At 38.7% G+C, this 6,741-nt stretch overlaps 2 pseudogenes; both read left to right on the top strand.

Moving 5' to 3' along the window:
• Positions 1–1,299: 1,299 nt before the first annotated feature.
• On the top strand, positions 1,300–1,419 carry LOC134937864 (5S ribosomal RNA; annotated as a pseudogene).
• A 4,745-nt stretch (positions 1,420–6,164) lies between these two features.
• Positions 6,165–6,284, top strand: LOC134938597 (5S ribosomal RNA; annotated as a pseudogene).
• Positions 6,285–6,741: the final 457 nt, after the last annotated feature.

Here is a 6,741-nt window from a genome sequence, read left to right as displayed (position 1 = left end):
GCAACAATGATATGAATCTCGTTTTTACATCCAAGATCAACCAAGAGTCTATTGAATTTCTTGATCTGGTTTTAATGGGTAAGGACAGTAAAATCGAGACAAAAAACTTCATCAAGCAAGTCGATACAAACAGCTACCTGCACTACAGAAGTAATCATTTAAAGAAATGGAAAAATAATATCCCCTTCTCCCAATTTAACAGGATAAAGATAAACTGTAGTAATCAGGAAGAATGTGAAGCCCAAATCGAGAAGTACAAACACAGATTCAAGGATAAAGATTACCCTACGAATATCTTGGAAGAAGCAGCCACCAAAGCGAAAGCACTAGAAAGATCTACACTGCTAGAGTATAAGACTAAAGAAACAAAAAAGGACTCCATTTCTTTCATCACCACATATAACCGTCATGAAAAAACCATTAGAGACTCACTCAAGAACCATTGGGGAATCCTACTAATGGATCCAGTACTCAAAGAAATTTTGCCTCCTCGCCCCGAGATCATCTTCAGAAAATCGAAAAATCTTAAAGATACACTAGCCCCCAGCATGTTACGTAAGGATATTAAAGAAGATTTACGAATGCCAAAATGCACTGGATCCTTTAAGTGCGGCCGATGTAATATCTGCAGGTACTTACAACCAGTAAGGAAGACATTTACGGACACAGAAAAAAGGGAAGTTCATAAAATCAAAGACTTCATAAACTGTAATACCCAATCAGTGATTTACCTATTAGAATGTGGGTGCGGAAAGCAATATGTGGGAAAGACAAAGAGACCCCTCAAAATAAGAATCCAAGAGCACGTCCGCAATATAAAAAACAAAATAGAAACACACGCGGTATCCAGACATTTCAACTTAGCACATGACTCAAACCCAGAAGCATTGACTTTCAAAGCTATCGAACTTGTGAAACTGGGCGAGAGAGGTGGCGATCTGGCCAACAGACTATCACGCAGAGAAATGTACTGGATCTTCCAACTGCAGACACTTCACCCAAAGGGATTCAACGACTACTATGAAATTGCTCCATTCCTGTAATATCGTTCCTGGCATCAGGATCACACGGTCGGATCCTTAATCATTCAAATACATTATCTTATCCTGAGCTATGGCCAACAACTACCCTTCCCCACCCCCCCACCACCAACCCCCCCCCCACTCCCCCTCCCTCACCACAAACCCCCCCACCACCCCCCTCCTCCCCCTTTACCCCCCCCCACCACCCCCCTCCTCCCCTTTACCGAAACGTATAAAGTCATATATAAATAACGCTGACACATGTATGGTAAGTGATTTTTACAGTCAAACCACACTGGACATGCCCAATCTCGTCCGATCTTGGAAGCTAAGCAGTGTCGGGCCTGATCAGTACCAGAATAGGGAGACCACCTGGGAAGATCAGGTACTGTAACCAAACTATTTCAAAAAAGCCTACATGAGCATGTCAGTATTATTATCCTGACTAAAAGCATTAATTAATTTGTCACCTTCTACAAAAAATTAATCATTAATCTGCACCTTACTAAACATGCACTAAGCACGTTTAAAATATGCACCAAGCGCTTCAACTACTACCTTTTTACTTACCACCTTAATCTGCACCTTATAAACTTGCACTAAGCACTGCAAACATGCACAAAGCACTTATTAACATACTGTAAATATTTATTCAACCTATTTATTTATTTAAACATATGCATTTATATATTGATAATTTTTTATGGTCAGATGTAGCTCTATCATTTTAAATCTGAAATACTGTACTGTCATTAGATCGTTTTTACATGCATTGATTCCCTTTCTTTTTATTATTTATTTCTATGCCGAGAAACACTATAAATGTCCACATTGCTGATCTCCATTAAGATGGCCGCCGCTTAGAGAGACTCAATGAAAAATCTATACAAAGATGGCCGCCGCTGAGATAATCATGAACACACAACTCAGCTCTCTTGTTACTACTAGAAGAATGGAGATTGCGGGCGCATGCGCGGTCCCGTTTCCGGAAGTGGGGCGGAAGTGACGCGACGCCAAGAAACCGGAAGTGGGGCGGAAGACGCATCGGCGCACCTTCTGAGAAGTTTTTTCGGTTTTCTGAACTCCAAACCTGTTTCTAAAACATATAACTAACATGTGGAATCTATATACTATCTAATCATGTTACTCACTAATGTAAACTAATAGCTTTTAGTCTGTCACATAACATCATGTGGTACTAACAGGAAGTGATGTCATAATTGACACCAGATTAGTACTGGTATAAATAGAAGCCTGGTCCCAGTCTGCCAACACCCCTTGATGAAGTCTTAAGGACGAAACGCGTTGGGCTATCTGGCAGTGACTACATACCAAGTTAAGGAATCTTTTTACTATTTATTTACTTTTAACTGGTATTATATTTCTGTGTGTATAATTTTTATCCCATTTTTTAGAAAAAGTTTTGACATTTTAAATATACACGTTAATAAACTGTATTTTATATTTTTAATTATTCACCTAAAGTGTGAGTTCTTTTAGACACCATTGGTCGCTAAACCCCCTCCCCCCAACTGTATTTAATTTTATGATACAGGGAACCGCCATCCCTGTTTGGGGGTAAGCAGACGCCCTTTTAAATTCTTAGGGAGTGTCAGATCTTATTGTTTGTTATTATCCATATTCAGGTTTAGTTAACGTTGGTGAACACACGTGGCGCAATAATTTCTTTCTATTTCTAAATTTTTGGGCAATTATTTTTATTGCTGCCTGGTGCATCACAACGTTTCTAGAAGAATGTGGAGAAATTCAGATAGAGCAACCAAAAGACAAAACTGGTGCCAAAAAATATTTAATGAGAAACAGCAACCCAATGAACCCTCACCACCATGTGACTTAGATGAATTATTTTGGGGCATAGAAAGACTCCTCACCAAAGAAGTGAAAACATGGTGGGACATTAAGGGTCTGGAGCATTATATATCAGTTAATAGAATTCCCAGGGGACTTAGACTCCTCAAACAACCCACATTCGGTAATCTTGACACGGCCTTTTTAGAAAAATGGGATAAAACACTACACAACTGTTCCATTGACCTCATGAAACTTCTGATTGAGGAAAAGAAGAACTCCCTCTTGGAATTAGAAAAGAATATCCAGCATAAAGAAACAGAACTGGAACCTTTTAAAGATAAAGAGGACTATAAAATTAATGAAAAAGTTCTTCATAGAAAAATGGAACATATTGAAGGAGAAGTCACTAAGAATAAAGAAAAGAAATTTCTAAGGGACAAAACAGACTATGAACAAGGAAAAATAAAGAATTGGAGTAGGTTTGGAACCATGAACCAGCAAATAAACCGAACAGATAAACAGTATTGGAAAACCGTTCCAATAAAAAGAAGACCATCACGGAATCAAGAAGGAAATACACAATCTCCAACTGTAAGGTTGCAGAATAGATTCACAACACTACAACGATTTAACTCTAGTAGTGACCAGGCTTTTTTAGCCCAGAGAACAGGAACAAGACCAAAAGAAGCCACAGGAAATTCCCTGAAAGAGGATGTCCGCCTGGCATCACCGCTGAAAAGAAGGTATACAGAAGAAGAGGAAAACGGGGCAGTAGGAGGAAGAGAGAACAAGAAAAGAGCGCTATAATGACGGATATGAAGGAAAAAGGAATTTTCAACCTTTCAAAACACACATTATCAAAACCAGAGATATCGTTGCTCAACAAAGGTCTCACATTCGCACCCACAGGTGGTCTCAATAAATTTGAGACCTTCATTGACTTAAACAAGTTCATCAGAAAATTAACACTGAAAAGACACTTTCTAAAGAAAGATAACGCCATTATCAGTAATTATGAAACCCAATCGAAATCAGGTTTAAAACCTAATTCCAAGTTTTATCCATTGGAGTCAAAAGGGAGTAACATTAATATTTTTTATGAAATGGTAAAAAAGGACCTATGCGACACCGATCTAGAGAAAATTAAGGAGAAGAACATCACGAATCGAGAAAAAGAGGCATTAAAAAAGCTACAGAAAAACCAGGAAATCATTTTAAAACAAGCTGACAAAGGGGGGGGGTCTGGTTATAATGGACCGTGAAAAGTACATTACAGAAGCAGAGAGATTATTGGGAGACAACACTTCCTATATGAAATTGTCCAATGACCCTAAAGATGTCTTCATCGAAGAACTGAGAACACTGCTAGTGCGTGGTCTACGTACGGACATTCTTACGAAGGGAGAATTTCAATTCTTGATGAAATCAGATCCCATTACCCCTATCTTTTATTTCCTGCCAAAAATCCACAAAAATCTGGAAAACCCGCCCGGAAGACCTATAGTGGCGGGTATCGATTCGCTCACATCAAACTTATCAGAATATGTAGACGTCTTCTTAAAATCCTACGTAAAAGATTTACCATCATTTCTAAAGGACACCACTGCCGTATTGAACTCCCTAAAAGACTTTGTGTGGAAAGACACCTTCAAGTGGGCAACAATAGATGTTCAATCATTATACACCTGTATAGATCATCAAAAAGGTGTAACTGCATGCAGAGAATTTTTGGAGAATGATACAACACTAACAACCTCCCATAAAGATTTTATCTGTGATGTCATGTTTTTTATCCTTCAACATAATTATTTTACATTTTTAGATGACTTTTATTTACAACGATGTGGGACCGCTATGGGTACAATTTTTGCACCAAGTTTCGCAAATCTTTTTATGGGCAGCTGGGAGAAGAATTTTATATATGGCAACCATGATTTTAAGGAACACCTAATCTTTTACCGTCGCTACATAGATGACATTTTAATCATCTGGGATGGAACAGAAGAAAGATTTTATGAATTCCTTGAATATCTGAGCAACAATGATATGAATCTCGTTTTTACATCCAAGATCAACCAAGAGTCTATTGAATTTCTTGATCTGGTTTTAATGGGTAAGGACAGTAAAATCGAGACAAAAAACTTCATCAAGCAAGTCGATACAAACAGCTACCTGCACTACAGAAGTAATCATTTAAAGAAATGGAAAAATAATATCCCCTTCTCCCAATTTAACAGGATAAAGATAAACTGTAGTAATCAGGAAGAATGTGAAGCCCAAATCGAGAAGTACAAACACAGATTCAAGGATAAAGATTACCCTACGAATATCTTGGAAGAAGCAGCCACCAAAGCGAAAGCACTAGAAAGATCTACACTGCTAGAGTATAAGACTAAAGAAACAAAAAAGGACTCCATTTCTTTCATCACCACATATAACCGTCATGAAAAAACCATTAGAGACTCACTCAAGAACCATTGGGGAATCCTACTAATGGATCCAGTACTCAAAGAAATTTTGCCTCCTCGCCCCGAGATCATCTTCAGAAAATCGAAAAATCTTAAAGATACACTAGCCCCCAGCATGTTACGTAAGGATATTAAAGGAGATTTACGAATGCCAAAATGCACTGGATCCTTTAAGTGCGGCCGATGTAATATCTGCAGGTACTTACACCCAGTAAGGAAGACATTTACGGACACAGAAAAAAGGGAAGTTCATAAAATCAAAGACTTCATAAACTGTAATACCCAATCAGTGATTTACCTATTAGAATGTGGGTGCGGAAAGCAATATGTGGGAAAGACAAAGAGACCCCTCAAAATAAGAATCCAAGAGCACGTCCGCAATATAAAAAACAAAATAGAAACACACGCGGTATCCAGACATTTCAACTTAGCACATGACTCAAACCCAGAAGCATTGACTTTCAAAGCTATCGAACTTGTGAAACTGGGCGAGAGAGGTGGCGATCTGGCCAACAGACTATCACGCAGAGAAATGTACTGGATCTTCCAACTGCAGACACTTCACCCAAAGGGATTCAACGACTACTATGAAATTGCTCCGTTCCTGTAATATCGTTCCTGGCATCAGGATCACACGGTCGGATCCTTAATCATTCAAATACATTATCTTATCCTGAGCTATGGCCAACAACTACCCTTCCCCCCCCCACCACCAACCCCCCCCACTCCCCCTCCCTCACCACAAACCCCCCCCACCACCCCCCTCCTCCCCCTTTACCCCCCCCACCACCCCCCTCCTCCCCCTTTACCGAAACGTATAAAGTCATATATAAATAACGCTGACACATGTATGGTAAGTGATTTTTACAGTCAAACCACACTGGACATGCCCAATCTCGTCCGATCTTGGAAGCGAAGCAGTGTCGGGCCTGATCAGTACCAGAATAGGGAGACCACCTGGGAAGATCAGGTACTGTAACCAAACTATTTCAAAAAAGCCTACATGAGCATGTCAGTATTATTATCCTGACTAAAAGCATTAATTAATTTGTCACCTTCTACAAAAAATTAATCATTAATCTGCACCTTACTAAACATGCACTAAGCACGTTTAAAATACGCACCAAGCGCTTCAACTACTACCTTTTTACTTACCACCTTAATCTGCACCTTATAAACTTGCACTAAGCACTGCAAACATGCACAAAGCACTTATTAACATACTGTAAATATTTATTCAACCTATTTATTTATTTAAACATATGCATTTATATATTGATAATTTTTTATGGTCAGATGTAGCTCTATCATTTTAAATCTGAAATACTGTACTGTCATTAGATCGTTTTTACATGCATTGATTCCCTTTCTTTTTATTATTTATTTCTATGCCGAGAAACACTATAAATGTCCACATTGCTGATCTCCATTAAGATGGC

Source organism: Pseudophryne corroboree, chromosome 6 (genome assembly GCF_028390025.1).
Source record: "Pseudophryne corroboree isolate aPseCor3 chromosome 6, aPseCor3.hap2, whole genome shotgun sequence".
Classification (NCBI taxonomy): Eukaryota; Metazoa; Chordata; class Amphibia; order Anura; family Myobatrachidae; genus Pseudophryne; species Pseudophryne corroboree.
Note: the sequence above shows the minus strand (reverse complement) of the source record. Positions and strands in the feature narration are given on the sequence as shown.